Below are 18,710 nucleotides of genomic sequence, written 5' to 3'. Positions count from 1 at the left end.
CTAGTACACTTCCGTCTTAGCCTTTACCCAACCCCAAAGGAGGAATCAACGCCATTACTTTGAGGTCCGGGACCACACTACCAGAGAGGAGTCATGCGGAACCAAGCTTAAAAGAAGACACTCCAGTTGAAAGTACTGTGGAGGTAGAGGATGCTGAAGAAGAAGATGTAGTACAAGACATGGTTGAAGAAGAAGCAGCTCAACCAAGGAATAGAGCACCAAGGGATGCAGAAGCTGCAAGTGGTGCCATTCCTATTCCATTTCCACACCTTGCTAGGAAGCCCAGAAAGCAGATGGAACTAGACCCTAAAATGGTAGAAATATTTAAAACGGTTGAGGTAACCATTCCACTTTTTGATGTCATTCAGCAGGTACCTAAATATGCTAAGTTTCTAAAAGATTTGTGCATGCATAAAGATAAATTACAGGATTTAGAAACTATTCCTCTAGGTAGCTCCATTTCTGCTTTAGTGGGTGATATACCTAAAAAATGTAGTGATCCAGGTCCATGCATGGTTACTATTACTATAGATGATGTGAAATTTTCTGACTGCATGTGTGATTTAGGCGCGTGTGTTAGTATAATGCCATTATCTGTATATGATGCTTTGAGGCTCCCTCCCTTAAAAAGGTCGGCAGCTGGTATGCGAAATTGTTACTCAGGTTGTGAATTATTGTTCGAAATTGATTCCCTGGCGATGGCACCAAAAACGAATGCACAAAACCATGGTCTAAACATATCTTCACAATTTCGCATAACTAACCAGCAAGTGCACTGGGTCGTCCAAGTAATACCTTACGTGAGTAAGGGTCGAATCCCACGGAGATTGTTGGTATGAAGCAAGCTATGGTCACCTTGTAAATCTCAGTCAGGCGGATATAAAATAGTTATGTAGTTTTCGAAATTTAGTAATAAAAGAAGGATAGAAATACTTATGTAAATCATTGGTGAGAATTTCAGATAAGCATATGGAGATGCATTCGTTCCTTTGAACCTCCGCTTTCCTGCTGTCTTCATCTAATCAGTCTTACTCCTTTCTATGGCTGGCTTTATGTAAGGATGTCACCGGTGCCAATGGCTACTTTCAATCCTCTCGGGAAATGGTCCAAATGCTCTGTCACAGCACGACTAATCGTCTGGAGGCATCACCCTTGTCGATGGTTGCATCCTATTCCTCTCTGTGAAAATGGTCCGATGCGCTGTCACTGCATGGCTAATCATTTTGGAGGTTCTCGATCATACTAGAATAGAATTTACTATCCTTTTACGTCTGTCACCACAGACAAGGTTTAGACTTTCCGGACTCTCATGAATGCCGCCATCAATCTAGCTTATACCACGAAGATTCTGATTAAGAGATCCAAGAGATAATCATTCAATCTAAGGTAGAACAGGAGTGGTTGTCAGGCACGCGTTCATAGGGAATGATGATGATTGTCACGTTCATCACATTCAAGTTGAAGTGCGAATGAATATCTTAGAAGCGGAATAAGTTGAATTGAATAGAAAACAGTAGTACTTTGCATTAATCTTTGAGGAACAGCAGAGCTCCACACCTTAATCTATGGAGTGTAGAAACTCTACCGTTGAAGAATACATAAGTGAATAGAGGGTAAGCATGGCCGAATGGCCAGCCTCCCATGGAGGTCTAGAGATCTAAAAATGATCAAAAGATGTCTAATACAATAGTAAAAAGTCCTATTTATAATAAACTAGTTACTAGGGTTTACAAAAGTAAGTAATTGATGCATAAATCCACTTCCGGGGCCCACTTGGTGTGTGCTTGGGCTGAGCTTGAATGTTACACGTGTAGAGGTCATTCTTGGAGTTGAACGCCAGCTTTTGTGCCAGTTTGGGCGTTGAACTCCACTTTGCAACTTGTTTCTGGCGCTGGACGCCAGAATTGGCCAGAGAGCTGGCGTTGAACGCCAGTTTGCGTCATTTAAACTTGGGCAAAGTATAAACTATTATATATTGCTGGAAATCCCTGGATGTTTACTTTCCAACGCAATTGGAAGCGCGCCATTTCGAGTTCTGTAGCTCCAGAAAATCCATTTTGAGTGCAGGGAGGTCAGAATCCAACAACATCAGCAGTCCTTCTTCAACCTCTGAATCTGATTTTTGCTCAAGTCCCTCAATTTTAGCCAGAAAATACCTGAAATCATAGAAAAACACACAAACTCATAGTAAAGTCCAGAAATGTGAATTTAACATAAAAACTAATGAAAACATCCCTAAAAGTAACTAGATTCTACTAAAAACATACTAAAAATAATGCCAAAAAGCGTATAAATTATCCGCTCATCACAACACCAAACTTAAATTGTTGCTTGTCCCCAAGCAACTGAAAATCAATTAGGATAAAAAGAAGAGAATATACTATAAATTCCAAACTATCAATGAAACATAGCTCCAATCAGATGAGCGGGACTTGTAGCTTTTTGCCTCTTGAATAGTTTTGGCATCTCACTTTATCCATTGAAGTTCAGAATGATTGGCATCTATAGGAACTCAGAGTTCAGATAGTGTTATTGATTCTCCTAGTTCAGTATGATGATTCTTGAACACAGCTATTTTATGAGTCTTGGCCGTGGCCCTAAGCACTTTGTTTTCTAGTATTACCACCGGATACATAAATGCCACAGACCCATAACTGGGTGAACCTTTTCAGATTGTGACTCAGCTTTGCTAAAGTCCCCAATTAGAGGTGTCCAGGGTTCTTAAGCACACTCTTTTTTTTTTACTTTGGACCTTGACTTTAACTGCTCAGTCTCAAGTCTTCACTTGACACCTTCATGCCACAAGCACATGGTTAGGGACAGCTTGGTTTAGCCGCTTAAGCTAGGATTTTATTCCTTTAGGCCCTCCTATCCACTGATACTCAAAGCCTTGGGATCCTTTTTATTTGCCCTTGCCTTTTGGTTTTAAGGGTTATTGGCTTTTTGCTCTTGCCTCTTGGTTTTAAGAGCTTCTGGCTTTTTCTGCTTGCTTTTTCTTTTTCTTTCTATTTTTTTTTCTGCAAGCTTTGTTCTTTGCTGCTTTTTCTTGCTTCAAGAATCATTTTTATGATTTTTTAGATTATCAAATAACATGTCTCCTTGTCATCATTCTTTCAAGAGCCAACATATTTAACATTCATGAACAACAACTTCAAAAGACATATGCACTGTTCAAGCATACATTCAGAAAACAAGAAGCATTGTCACCACATCAACATAATTAAACTAAGTTCAAGGATAAATTCAAAACTCATGTACTTCTTGTTCTTTTGAATTAAAACATTTTTCATTTAAGAGAGGTGATAGATTCATAGGACATTCATAACTTTAAGGCATAGTTACTAAATACTAATGATCATGTAATGAAGACACAAACATAGATAAGCACTTAACATAGAAAATGAAAAACAGAGAAAGTAAGAACAAGGAATGAGTCCACCTTAGTGATGGTGGCGTTTCCTTCTTGAGGAACCAATGATGTCCTTGAGCTCTTCTATGTCTCTTCCTTGTCTTTGTTGCTCCTCCCTCATTGCTTTTTGATCTTCTCTTATTTCATGAAGGATGATGGAGTGCTCTTGATGTTTCACCCTTAGTTGTCCCATGTTGGAACTTAATTCTCCTAGGGAGGTGTTGATTTGCTCCCAATATTTATGTGGAGGGAAGTGCATCCCCTGAGGTATCTCAGGGATCTCTTGATTTGTAGCCACACGTTCTACCACTGAGCTATAGACCCTTGAGATGAATCTTTCCATCTCCCATGACTCGAAGGTGGAAGTTTTTGTCTTCCCTTTCCCTTTTCTAGAAGGTTCTCCGGTCTTGGGTGCCATCAATGGTAATGGAAAAACAAAAAGCTTATGCTTTTACCACACCAAACTTAGATTATTGCTTGCCCTCGAGCAAGAGAAGAAAGAATAGATGAAGAAGAAGAAGAAAATATGGAGGAGAGGGGGAGATGTGTTTTCGGTCAAGAAGAGAAGAGAGGGTTATGTTGTGTGAAAATGAAGAAGAATGGGGGGCTATATATAGGGAAGGGAGGGGGGGTAAGTTCGGCCATTTAGGGTGGGTTTGGGTGGGAAATTGATTTTGAATTTTGAAGGTAGGTGGAGTTTATGAGGTAGGTTTATGGGGAAGAGTAGATGGATGTGAGTGGTGAAGTGGTGATAGGGAAGAGAGATTGAGGTGATTGGTGAAGGGTTTTGGGGAAGAGTGTTTATTGGGAAGAGAGGATGATTGAGGTGATTGGTGGAGGTAGGTGGGGATCCTGTGAGGTCCACAGATCCTGAGATGATCCTGTGGGGTCCACAGATCCTGAGGTGTTCAAGGATTTACAACCTTGCACCAATTTAGGCATGTAAAATGCCCTTGCACACAACTTTGGGCGTTCAGCGCCAGGTTGGTGCCCATTTTGGGCGTTCAACGCCCATTTGTTGCCCATTTCTGGTGTTGAATGCCAGAACCATGCTTGTTCTGGGCGTTCAGCGCCAGCTTTTCTCCAGGGTGCAATTCTGGCGTTCAGCGCCCAGATGCTGCCCATTTTGGGTGTTCAGCGCCCAGATACTACCCATTTTGGGCGTTCAGCGCCAGAACCATGCTCTGTTCTGGCGTTGAACGCCAGACAGGTGCTTCCTCCAGGGTGTGATTTTTCTTCCGCTGTTTTTGATTCTGTTTCTAAATTTTTCGTTTATTTTGTGACTCCACATGATCATGAACCTAAGAAAACATGAAAAACAAAAAAATAAAATTAGATAAATAAACATTGGGTTGCCTCCCAACAAGCGCTTCTTTAATGTCAATAGCTTGACAGTGGGCTCTCATGGAGCCTCACAGATGTGCAGAGCTTTGTTGAGACCTCCCAACACCAAACTTAGAGTTTGGATATGGGGGTTTGACACCAAACTTAGAGTTTGACTGTGGGGGCTTTGGTTGACTCTGCTTTGAGAGAAGCTTTTTCTGCTTCCTCTCCATGGATGCAGAGAGAGATCCTTGAGTTGTAAACACAAGGTTGTCCTCATTTATTTGAAGGATCAATTCTCCTCTGTCCACATCAATCACAGCTCTTGCTGTGGCTAGGAAAGGCCTTCCTCGGATGATGGATTCATCCTCTTCCTTTCCAGTATCCAAGACTATGAAATCAGTAGGGATGTAAAGGCCTTCAACCGTCACTAACACGTCCTCTACTTGTCCATAAGCCTGTTTTCTTGAATTGTCTGCCATCTCTAGTGAGATTTTAGCAGCTTGCACCCCATAGATTCCCAGTTTCTCTATTACAGAGAGGGGCGTGAGGTTTATTCCTGAACCAAGGTCACACAGAGCCTTAAAGATCATGGTGCCTATGGTACAAGGTATTAAGAACTTTCCAGGATCCTGTTTCTTCTGAGGCAATGTTAGTTGATCCAGATCACTTAGTTCATTGGTGAACAAGGGATGTTCATCTTCCCAAGTATCAATGCCAAATAATTTGGCATTCAGCTTCATGATTGCACTGAGGAACTTGGCAGCTTGCTCTTCAGTAACATCCTCATTCTCTTCAGAAGAGGAGTACTCATCAGAGCTCATGAATGGCATAAGGAGGTTCAATGGAATCTCTATGGTCTCTAATTGAGCCTCAGAGTCCTTTGGTTCCTCAGAGGGAAGCTCCTTATTGATCACTGGACATCCCAGGAGGTCTTCCTCCTTGGGATTCACGTCCTCTCCTTCCCTTACAGGTTCGGTCATTGTGATCAATTCAATGGCCTTGCACTCTCCTTTTGGATTCTCTTCTGTATTGCTTGGGAGAGTACTAGGAGGGATTTCAGTGATCCTTTTACTCAGCTGGCCCACTTGTGCTTCTAAATTTCTAATGGAAGACCTTGTTTCATTCATGAAACTCACAGTGGCCTTAGATAGATCAGAGACTAAATTTGCTAAGCTAGATGGATTCTGCTCAGAATTCTCTGTCTGTTGCTGAGTGGATGATGAAAAAGGCTTGCTATTGCTAAACCTGTTTCTTCCACCATTATTAAAGCCTTGTTGAGGCTTTTGATCCTTCCATGAGAGATTTGGGTGATTTCTCCATGATGGATTGTAGGTGTTTCCATATGGTTCACCCATGTATTTTAACTTTGCTATTGCAGGGTTCTCAGGATCATAAGCTTCTTCCTCAGAAGATGCCTCTTGAGTACTGTTGGATGCAGCTTGCATTCCATTCAGACTCTGAGAAATCATATTGACTTGCTAAGTCAATATTTTATTCTGAGCCAATATGGCATTCAGAGTATCAATTTCAAGAACTCCCTTCTTCATAGGTGTCCCATTACTCACAGGATTCCTCTCAGAAGTGTACATAAACTGGTTATTAGCAAACATGTCAATGAGTTCTTGAGCTTCTGCAGGCATTTTCTTTAGGTGAATGGATCCACCTGCAGAAGTATCCAATGACATCTTTGATAGCTCAGATAAACCATCATAGAATATATCCAGGATGGTCCATTCTGAAAGCATGTCAGAAGGATACTTTTTAGTCAGCTGCTTGTATCTTTCCCAAGCTTCATAGAGGGATTCACCTTCTTTCTGTCTGAAGGTTTGAACATCAGCTCTAAGCTTGCTCAGCTTTTGAGGAGGAAAGAACTTGGCTAAGAAAGCCATGTCCAGCTTATCCCAAGAGTTCAGGCTGTCTTTGGGTTGAGAGTCCAACCATATTCTAGCTCTGTCTCTTACAGCAAAAGGGAAAAGCATGAGCCTGTAGACTTCAGAATTTACTCCATTAGTCTTAACAGTATCACAGATCTGCAAGAATTCAGTTAAGAACTGAAAAGGGTCTTCAGATGGAAGTCCATGAAACTTGCAGTTTTGTTGCATCAGAGAAACTAGCTGAGGTTTCAGCTCAAAATTGTTTGCTCCAATGGTAGGAATGGAGATGCTTCTTCCATGTAAATTGGAATTAGGTGCAGTAAAGTCACCAAGCATCCTCCTTGCATTATTATTATTTTCGGCTGCCATCTCCTCTTCCTGTTCGAAAATTTCTGAAAGGTTATCTCTGGATTGTTGTAGTTTAGCTTCTCTTAGTTTCCTCTTCAGAGTCCTTTCAGGTTCTGGATCTGCTTCAACAAGAATATTCTTGTCCTTGCTCCTGCTCATATGACAAAGAAGAGGGCACAGAAAAATAATAATAATAATAATAGGGATCTTTTATACCACAGTATAGAGGTCCTTATGTTAGTGGAATAAAGGAAGGGGACAAAGAATGTAATGTAAGGAAAGAAACACAAGGGTGAGGAGAGCAGAGATGTGAGATGAGGAGATGTTAGTAGATGAATAAATAAATAAAAGGAGATGAGAAAGAAAGAATTTCGAAAATAATTTTTGAAAAAGAGTTAGTGATTTTCGAAAATGGTTTTTGAAAAATGTTAGTAATTTTCGAAAATTAAGATTTAAAAATTGAAATAATTAGTTAATTAAAAAGATATTTTGAAAAAGAGGGAGATATTTTCGAAAATTAGAGAAAGAGAGAGAGAGTTAGTTAGGTAGTTTTGAAAAAGATATGAAACAAACAAAAAGTTAGTTAGTTAGTTAAAACAAATTTTGAAGATCAATTTTTGAAAAGATAAGAAGATGGGAAGTTAGAAAAGATATTTTAAAATCAAATTTTGAAAAAGATAAGATAAGAAGATATTTTTGAAAAGATATGATTGAAATCAGTTTTTGAAAAGGTTTGATTTTTAAAATCACAATTAATGACTTGATTCACAAGAAATCACAAGATATGATTCTAGAACTTAAAGTTTGAATCTTTCTTAACAAGTAAGCAACAAACTTGAAATTTTTGAATCAAAACATTAATTGATGATGTTATTTTCGAAAATTAGGAGATAAAAATAAGAAAAATATTTTGAAAAATATTTTTATAATTTTCGAAAATAACTAAAGAAAATGAAAAAGATTTGATTTTTGAAAAAGATTTTGAAAAAGATAAGATTTTTAAATTGAAAATTTGATTTGACTCATAAGAAACAACTAGATTTTAAAAATTTTTGAAAGAGTCAACTCATTTTCGAATTTATGAGAGAAAAAAAAAGGAAAGATATTTTTTGATTTTTTAATTTTTTAATGATGAGAGAGGGAAACATGAAAAATGATGCAATGCATGAGAATTTTGGATCAAAGTATGTGATGAATGCAAGAACACTATGAATGTCAAGATGAACACCAAGAACACCGTGAATATCATGATGAACATCAAGAACATATTTTTGAAAAAATTTTTATGCAAAGAAAACATGCAAGACACCAAACTTAGAATTCTTTAATGCTTAGACACTAAGAATTCAAGAATGCATATGAAAAACAAGAAAAGACACAAAACATGCAAATGCAAAGATCAAACAAGAAGACTTACCAAGAACAACTTGAAGATCATGAAGAACACTATGAATGCATGAAAATTTTCGAAAAATGCAAGATGAGTATGCAATTGACACCAAACTTATAACATGACTCAAGACTCAAACAAGAGACACAAAATATTTTTGATTTTTTATGATTTTATGATTTTTTTGTATTTTCTTTTAATTAAATTTTTTTTTTCGAAAATCATTTTGAAAAAAAAGAAAACTAAGGATTAAAAATTTTTAATATGAATTCCAGGAATCTTATACTCTAAAGCTCCAATCAAAGGGTCAGGCATGGCTTAATAGCCAGCCAAGCTTTAGTATGTAATTCAGACATGACACGCCTAACATGCCCTACAGTCATAGCTTTACAGCCAGCCAGGCTTCAACATGCTTTATGAAACACTAGAATTCATTCTTAAAAATTCTGAAGAAAAATATATTTTTGAAAATATTTTTATTTTTAAAAATTTTTCGAAAACAAAGGAGAAAATTTTTGAAAAAATTTTTTTTGAAAACAAAATAAGAAGAAAATTACCTAATCTGAGCAACAGGATGAACCGTCAGTTGTCCAAACTCGAACAATCCCCGGCAACGGCGCCAAAAACTTGGTATGCAAAATTGTTACTCAGGTTGTGAATTATTGTTCGAAATTGATTCACTGGCGATGGCACCAAAAACGGATGCACAAAACCATGGTCTAAACATATCTTCACAACTTCGCATAACTAACCAGCAAGTACACTGGGTCGTCCAAGTAATACCTTACGTGAGTAAGGGTCGAATCCCACGGAGATTGTTGGTATGAAGCAAGCTATGGTCACCTTGTAAATCTCAGTCAGGCGGATATAAAATAGTTATGTAGTTTTCGAAATTTAGTAATAAAAGAAGGATAGAAATACTTATGTAAATCATTGGTGAGAATTTCAGATAAGCGTATGGAGATGCATTCGTTCCTCTGAACCTCCGCTTTCCTGCTGTCTTCATCCAATCAGTCTTACTCCTTTCTATGGTTGGCTTTATGTAAGGATGTCACCGGTGCCAATGGCTACTTTCAATCCTCTCGGGAAAATGGTCCAAATGCTCTGTCACAGCACGGCTAATCGTCTGGAGGCATCACCCTTGTCGATGGTTGCATCCTATTCCTCTCTATGAAAATGGTCCGATGCGCTGTCACTGCATGGCTAATCATCTTGGAGGTTCTCGATCATACTGGAATAGAATTTACTATCCTTTTGCGTCTGTCACTACGCCCAGCACTCGCGAGTTTGGAGTTCGTCACAGTCATTCAATCCCAGAGTCCTACTCGGAATACCACAGACAAGGTTTAGACTTTCCAGACTCTCATGAATGCCGCCATCAATCTAGCTTATACCACGAAGATTCTGATTAAGAGATCTAAGAGATAATCATTCAATCTAAGGTAGAACGGGAGTGGTTGTCAGGCACGCGTTCATAGGGAATGATAATGATTGTCACGTTCATCACATTCAAGTTGAAGTGCGAATGAATATCTTAGAAGCGGAATAAGTTGAATTGAATAGAAAACAGTAGTACTTTGCATTAATCTTTGAGGAACAGCAGAGCTCCACACCTTAATCTATGGAGTGTAGAAACTCTACCGTTGAAGAATACATAAGTGAATAAAGGGTAAGCATGGCCAAATGGCCAGCCTCCCATGGAGGTTTAGAGATCTAAAAATGATCAAAAGATGTCTAATACAATAGTAAAAAGTCCTATTTATAATAAACTAGTTACTAGGGTTTACAGAAGTAAGTAATTGATGCCTAAATCCACTTCCGGGGCCCACTTGGTGTGTGCTTGGGCTGAGCTTGAATGTTACACATGTAGAGGTCATTCTTGGAGTTGAACGCCAGCTTTTGTGCCAGTTTGGGCGTTGAACTCCACTTTGCAACTTGTTTCTGGCGCTGGACACCAGAATTGGGCAGAGAGCTGGCGTTGAACGCCAGTTTGAATCGTTTAAACTTAGGCAAAGTATAGACTATTATATATTTCTGGAAAGCCCTGGATGTCTACTTTCCAACGCAATTGGAAGCACGCCATTTCGAGTTCTGTAGCTCCAGAAAATTCATTTTGAGTGCAGGGAGGTCAGAATCCAACAGCATCAGCAGTCCTTCTTCAACCTCTGAATCTGATTTTTGCTCAAGTCCCTCAATTTCAGACAGAAAATACCTAAAATCACAGAAAAACACACAAACTCATAATAAAGTCCAGAAATGTAAATTTAACATAAAAACTAATGAAAACATCCCTAAAAGTAACTAGATTCTACTAAAAACATACTAAAAACAATGCCAAAAAGCGTATAAATTATCCGCTCATCAGCAGCACATTTTGTTTTGGTAGATAAAAGCATTATCTCTGTGGTTGGAATTGCTGAGGATGTGCTGGTGAGCATTGAGGGGCTCACATTTCCTATTGACTTCTATATTTTGGAGATGCCTCCTAATGACTCAGGAAGTCCATCATCCATCCTGCTTAGAAGACCATTTCTGAAGACTTCAAAGTTCAAGTTGGATGCATTCTCAAGAACTTACTCCTTTGAGATAGATGGTAGAGCAGTGAGCTTCAACTTGGATGAAGCCATGAAGCACTCCCCGAAAGATCATTCCATCTTCCAGTGCGACATCATTGATGAGATTGTAGCTGCTGTTCACCAAGAAGAAGTAGAAGAGATGCACATGGAGCAAGATCCAAGTGTGGGGAAACCCTCTGAACACAATGAGGACACTGTGCCATCATCACTAGCTCCAGATGATCCAGTGCCTAGCCATGAGCAGAAAATGGAGTTGAAGCCCCTTCCACCCCACCTCAAGTATGCTTAACTTGAGGATATTCAAAAGCTCCCATTTATCATTGTAAGGAAACTCACTTCCCAACAAGAGGAGCAGCTGCTTAGTGTGCTGAGAAGACACAAGAAAGCAATTGGGTGGAGTTTGGCGGATATAGTAGGCATCAGCCCTCAAATTTGTGAGCACAGGATATTTTTAGAAGAGGGAGCAAAGCCTGTTTGTCAACCTCAAAGAAGACTGAACCCCACCATCTTAGAAGTTGTCAAGAAGGAAGTGACCAGACTGCTGGAAGCTAATATTATCTATCCCATCTCAGATAGCGAATGGGTCAGTCCAGTACAAGTGGTGCCCAAGAAGTCTGGAGTCACAATAGTGAAGAATGAGCATGGAGAGCTCCTAACAACTAGAGTGCAGAATTCATGGAGAGTTTGCATTGATTACAGGCGCCTCAACCAAGCCACTCGCAAGGATCATTACCCCTTGCCATTTATTGATCAGATGCTTGATCTCCTGTCAGGTAAATCACATTACTGCTTTTTAGATGTTTATACAGGCTATTTTCAAATTCATATAGCTCCTGAGGATCAGGAGAAGACTACTTTTACATGTCCCTTTGGAACGCATGCATAGAAAAGGATGCTTTTTGGCTTGTGTAATGCACCGGCTACTTTCTAAAGGTGCATGATGAGTATTTTCTCTGATCTTATTGAGAGTTATATGGAAGTTCTCATGGATGATTTTAGCATATATGGTGATTCATTTAACCTTTGCTTGGATAGTTTAGCTAGAGTATTAAGCAGGTATGTTAGTTCAAACCTTGTATTAAATTTTGAAAATGTCATTTTATGGTAAAACAAAGCATTTGGTGCACGAAATTGTGATCATCAACAATGACGCCAAAGACTTGGAGCTCTCAAATGTGAATCACACTTTGTCACAATTCCGCACAACTAACCAGCAAGTGCACTGGGTCGTCCAAGTAATACCTTACGTGAGTACGGGTCGATCCCACGGAGACTGTCGGCTTAAAGCAAGCTATGGTCATCTTGTAAAACTCAGTCAGGTAGATTTAAATGGTTATGGAGAATTGATAATTAGAAGATGGATAAAATATAAAACAAAGATAGAGATACTTATGTAATTCATTGGTAGGAATTTCAGATAAGCGTATGAAGATGCTTTGTTCCTCCTAAACTTCTGCTTTCCTATTGCCTTCATCCAATCATTCATACTCCCTTCCATGGCAAGCTTTATGTTGGGCATCACCGTTGTCAATGGCTACTTCCCGTCCTCTCAGTGAAAATGTTCCAAATGCGCTATCACCGCAGGGCTAATCATCTGTCGGTTCTCGATCATGTTGGAATAGGATCCATTGATCCTTTTGCATCTGTCACACGTCCAACAATTGCGAGTTTGAAGCTCGTCACAGTCATCCCTTTCCAAATCCTACTCGGAATACCACAGACAAGGTTTAGACTTTCTGTATCTCAAGAATGACCGCCAATAATTCTAGCCTATACCACGAAGGATCCAATCTTAGATTAGAAACCCAAGAGATACGCATTCAAGCAATTGCTAGTAGAACAGAGGTGGTTGTCAGGCACTTGTTCATAGGTAAGAATGATGATGAGTGTCACGGATCATCACATTCATCAAGTTGAAGAACGAATGAATATCTTAGAGAAGAAGTAGGCGTGAATTGAATAGAAGAACAATAATAATTGTATTAATTCATGAAGAACAGCAGAGCTCCACACCTTAATCTATGGTGTGTAGAAACTCCACCGTTGAAAATACATAAGAACAGAAGGTCTAGGCATGGCTGAATGACCAGCCCCCGAACGTGAACATAAAGATCAAAAGGTATATGAAAAGTGTATACCTCTATATCTAAATACAATAGCAAAAGGTCCTATTTATAGAAAACTAGTAGCCTAGGGTTACAGAAATAGGTAATTAATGCAGAAATCTTCTTCCGGGCCCACTTGATGTGTGCTTGGGCTGAGCATTGAAGCTTCCATATGTAGAGACTTTTCTTGGAGTTAAACACCAGCTTTTGTGCCAGTTTGGGCGTTTAACTCCAGCTTTTATGCCAGTTCTGGCGTTTTGACGCCAGAATTTCTATGCTGACTTGGAACACCGGTTTGGGCCATCAAATCTTGGACAAAGTATGGACTATTATATATTTCTGGAAAGCCCAGGATGTATACTTTCCAACGCAATTGAAAGCGCACCAATTGGGCTTCTGTAGCTCCAGAAAAATTCACTTCGAGTGCAGGGAGGTCAGAATCCAACAGCATCTGCAGTCCTTTTTTAGCCTCTGAATCAGATTTTTGCTCAGGTTCCTCAATTTCAGCCAGAAAATAACTGAAATCACAAAAAAACACACAAACTCATAGTAAAGTCCAGAAATGTGATTTTTATTTAAAAACTAATAAAAACATAATAAAAACTAACTAAAATATACTAAAAACAAACTAAAAACAATGCCAAAAAGCGTATAAATTATCCGCTCATCACAACACCAAACTTAAATTGTTGCTTGTCCCCAAGCAACTGAAAATCAAATAGGATAAAAAGAATAGAATATACAATGAATTCCAAAAACATCTATGAAGATCAGTCTTAATTAGATGAACGGGGCTATTAGCTTTTTGCTTCTGAACAGTTTTGGCATCTCACTCTATCCTTTGAAGTTCAGAATAATTGGCTTCTATAGGAACTCAGAATCCAGATAGTGTTATTGATTCTCCTAGTTAAGTATGTTAATTCTTGAACACAGCTACTTTACGAGTCTTGGCCGTGACCCAAAGCATTTTGTTTTCCAATATTACCGCCGGATACATAAATGCCACAGACACATAACTGGGTGAACCTTTTCAGATTGTGACTCAGCTTTGCTAGAGACCCCAATTAGAGGTTTCCAGAGCTCTTAAGCACACTCTTTTTTCTTTTGGACCACGACTTTAACCGCTCAGTCTCAAGTTTTCACTTGATACCTTCACGCCACAAGCACATGGTTAGGGACAGCTTGGTTTAGCCGCTTAGGCCAGGATTTTATTTCTGTGGGCCCTCCTATCCACTGATGCTCAAAGCCTTGGATCCTTTTTATTTTTCCCTTGCCTTTTGGTTTAAAGGGCTATTGGCTTTTTCTGCTTGCTTTTTCTCTTTTCTCTCCCCTTTTTTTCGCATATTTTTTTTGCAAGCTTTTCACTGCTTTTTCTTGCTTCAAGAATCAATTTTATGATTTTTCAGATTATCAAATAACATTTCTCCTTTTTCCATCATTCTTTCAAGAGCCAATAATTTTAACATTCTTTAAACAACAAATTCAAAAATATGCACTGTTCAAGCATTCATTCAGAAGACAAGAATTATTGTCACCACATCAAAATAATTAAACTGTTTTAAAATTCGAAATTCAAGTACTTCTTTTTCTTTTTCAATTAAAAATATTTTTCATTTAAGAAAGGTGATGGACTCATTTTCATATCTTTAAGGCATAGACACTTAGACACTAGTGATCATGTAATAAAGACACAAACATAAATAAACAATAAGCATAAAAATTCGAAAAACAGATAACAAGGAAATTAAAGAACGGGTCCACCTTAGTGATGGCGGCTTGTTCTTCCTCTTGAAGATCTTATGGAGTGCTTGAGCTCCTCAATGTCTCTTCCTTGCCTTTGTTGCTCCTCTCTCATGGTTCTTTGGTCTTCTCTAATTTCATGGAGGAGGATGGAATGCTCTTGGTGATCCACCCTTAGTTGTCCCATATTGGAACTTAATTCTCCTAGGGATGTGTTGATTTGCTCCCAATAGTTTTGTGGAGGAAAATGCATCCCTTGAGGCATCTCAGGGATTTCATGATGAGAAATTTCATCATGCTCTTGTCCATGAGTGGGATCTCTTGTTTGCTCCATCCTTTTCTTAGTGATGGCCTTGTCCTCATCAATGAGGATGTCTTCCTCTATGTCAATTCCAGCCGAATTGCAAAGGTGACAAATGAGATGAGGGAAAGCTAACCTTGCCAAAGTAGAGGACTTTTCTGCCACCTTGTAGAGTTCTTGGGATATAACCTTATGAACTTCTACTTCCTCTCTAATCATGATGCTATGAATCATGATAGCCCGGTCTATAGTAACTTCAGACCAATTGCTAGTGGGAATGATTGAGCGTTGGATGAACTCCAACCATCCCCTAGCCACGGGAATGAGGTCATGCCTTCTTAGTTGAACTGGCTTTTCTCTTGAATCTCTCTTCCATTGAGCGCCCTCTTCACAAATGTCCATGAGGACATGGTCCAACCTTTGATCAAAGTTGACCCTTCTAGTGTAGGGGTGTGCATCTCCTTGCATCATGGGCAAGTTGAATGCCAACCTTACATTTTCCGGACTGAAATCTAAGTATTTCCCCCGAACCATTGTAAGCCAATTCTTTGGATCCGGATTCACACTTTGATCATGGTTCTTGGTGATCCATGCATTGGCATAGAACTCTTGAACCATTAAGATTCCGACTTGTTGAATGGGGTTGGTGAGAACTTCCCAACCTTTTCTTCGAATCTCATGTCGGATCTCCGGATATTCACCCTTTTTGAGTTTGAAAGGGACCTCGGGGATCCCCATCTTCTTGGTCACAACTTCATAGAAGTGGTCTTGATGCACCCTTGAGATGAATCTCTCCATCTCCCATGACTCGGAGGTGGAAGCTTTTGCCTTCCCTTTCCTCTTTCTAGAGGTTTCTCCGGCCTTTGGTGCCATAAATGGTTATGGAAAAACAAAAAGCACTGTTTTTACCACACCAAACTTAGAAGATTTGCTCGTCCTCGAGCAAAAGAAGAAAGAAGAGAGTAGAAGAAGAAGAAATGGAGGAGATGGAGGTAGGATGGGTGGGGATCCTGTGGGGTCCACAGATCCTTAGGTGTCAAGGATTTCTCATCCCTACACCAAATGGCGTACAAAATGCCCTTCTCTGCCAATCCTGGCATTAAACGCCAGGTTGCTGCCCATTTCTGGCATTTAACGCCAGCTTCTTGCCCTTTTTTGGCGTTAAACGCCAGTCTGGTGCCCATTTCTGGCGTTAAATGCCTAGAATGGTGCCAGACTGGGCGTTTAACGCCCATTCTGCTGCCTTTACTGGCGTTTAAACGCCAGTAGCCTTCTCATCCAGGGTGCGCTATTTTTCATTATGTTTTTCAGTTGGTTTTTGCTTTTTTAATTGTTTTTGTGACTTTACATGATCATCAACCTATAGAAAACATAAAATAACAATGGAAAATAGAAATTTAACATAAATAAGTAAAAATTGGGTTGCCTCCCAACAAGCGCTTCTTTAATGTCAATAGCTTGATAATGGGCTCTCATGGAGCCTCATAGATACTCAGAGCATGGCCTCCCAACACCAAACTTAGAGTTTGAATGTGGGGGCTCTGTTTGACTCTGCATTGAGAGAAGCTTTTCATGCTTCTTCTCCATGATTACAGAGGGAGATCCTTGAGCTTTAAACACAAGGGAGTCCTCATTCACTTGAAGGACCAATTCTCCTTTATCAACATCAATCACAGCTTTTGTTGTGGCTAGGAAGGGTCTGCCAATGATGATGGATTCATCCATACACTTCCCAGTCTCTAGGATTATGAAATCAGCAGGGATGTAATGGTCTTCAACCTTTACCAGGACATCCTCTACAAGTCCATAAGCCTGTTTTCTTGAATTGTCTGCCATCTCTAATGAGATTCTTGTAGCTTGAACCTCAAAAATTCCTAGTTTCTCCATTACAGAGAAAGGCATGAGGTTTATGCTTGACCCTAGGTCACACAGAGCCTTTTCAAAGGTCATGGTGCCTATGGTACAAGGTATTGAGAACTTTTCATGATCTTGTCTCTTCAGAAGTAATCTCTGCTTAGTCAAGTCATCTAGTTCTTTGGTGAGCAAAGGGGTTCATATTCCCAAGTCTCACTACCAAATAGCTTGGCATTTAGCTTCATGATTGCTCCAAGGTACTTAGCAACTAACTCTTCAGTAACATCTTCATCCTCTTCAGAGGAAGAATACTCATCAGAGCTCATGAATGATAGAAGTAGATTCAATGGAATCTCTATGGTCTCAGTATGAGCCTCAGATTTCCATGGTTCCTTATTGGGGAACTCCTTGGAGGCCAGTGGACGTCCATTGAGGTCTTCCTCAGTAGAGGTCACTGCCTCATCCTCCTCTCCAAGTTCGGCCGTGTGGGTTATGTTAATGCCCTTGCACTCTCATTTTGGATTTTCTTCTGTATTGCTTGGAAGAGTACTAGGAGAGAGTTCAGCAACTTTCTTACTCAGCTGACCCACTTGTGCCTCTAAATTTCTAATGGAGGACCTTGTTTCAGTCATGAAATTTTGAGTGGTTTTAATTAGATCAGAGACTACAGTTGCTAACTCAGAGTGGCTCTGCTTAGAATTCTCTATCTGTTGCTGAGAAGATGATGGAAAAGGCTTGCTATTGCTAAACCTATTTCTTCCACGATTATTGTTGTTGAAGCCTTGTTGAGGCCTCTGTTGATCCTTCCATGAGAGGTTTGGATGATTTCTCCATGAAGGATTATAGGTGTTTCCATAGGGTTCTCCCATATAATTCACCTCTTCCATTGCTGGGTTCTCAGGATCATAAGCTTCTTCTTCAGATGAAGCTCCTTTGGTACTGCCTGTTGCTGCTTGCATTCCAGACAGACTTTGAGAAATCATATTGACTTGTTGAGTCAATATTTTATTCTGAGCCAATATGGCATTCAGAGTATCAATTTCAAGAACTCCTTTCTTCTGATTTGTCCCATTATTCACAGGATTCCTTTTGGAAGTGTACATGAATTGGTTATTTGCAACCATTTTAATGAGTTCCTGAGCTTCTGCAGGCGTCTTCCTCAGATGAAGAGATCCTCCAGTAGAGCTATCCAATGACATCTTGGACAGTTCAGATAGACCATCATGGAAGATACCTATGATGCTCCATTCTGAAAGCATGTCAGAAGGACACCTTCTGATCAATTGCTTGTATCTTTCCCAAGCTTCATAGAGGGATTCACCTTTCTTTTGTTTGAAGGTTTGGACTTCCACTCTAAGCTTGCTCAATTTTTGAGGTGGAAAGAACTTTGCCAAGAAGGCATTAACTAGCTTTTCCTAAGAGTTCAGGCTTTCTTTAGGTTGTGAATCCAACCATGTTCTAGCTCTGTCTCTTACAGCAAATGGAAAAAGCATAAGCTTGTAGACCTCGAGATCAACCCCATTGGTCTTGACAGTATCACAGATTTACAAGAATTCAGCTAAAAACTGATGAGGATCTTCCAATGGAAGTCCATGAAACTTGCAATTCTGTTGCATCAGAGAAACTAATTGAGGCTTAAGCTCAAAGTTGTTTGCTCCAATGGCAGGGATTGAGATGCTTCTCCTATAGAAGTCAAGAGTAGGTGCAGTAAAGTCACCAAGCACCTTCCTTGCATTGTTGGCATTGTTGTTGTTTTCGGATGCCATGTCTTCTTCTTGTTTGAAAAG

At 39.6% G+C, this 18,710-nt stretch overlaps 1 non-coding gene across 1 annotated transcript; it reads left to right on the top strand.

Moving 5' to 3' along the window:
- Positions 1-18,176: 18,176 nt before the first annotated feature.
- On the top strand, positions 18,177-18,284 carry LOC148567223 (small nucleolar RNA R71). Its single transcript, XR_015882472.1, has one exon. It is a non-coding gene; the product is annotated as a small nucleolar RNA R71 (small nucleolar RNA).
- Positions 18,285-18,710: the final 426 nt, after the last annotated feature.

Source organism: Arachis ipaensis, chromosome B4 (genome assembly GCF_059453495.1).
Source record: "Arachis ipaensis isolate K30076 ecotype BB chromosome B4, ASM5945349v1, whole genome shotgun sequence".
Taxonomy (NCBI): domain Eukaryota; kingdom Viridiplantae; phylum Streptophyta; class Magnoliopsida; order Fabales; family Fabaceae; genus Arachis; species Arachis ipaensis.
This window is presented reverse-complemented; position numbering and strand designations above follow the sequence as displayed.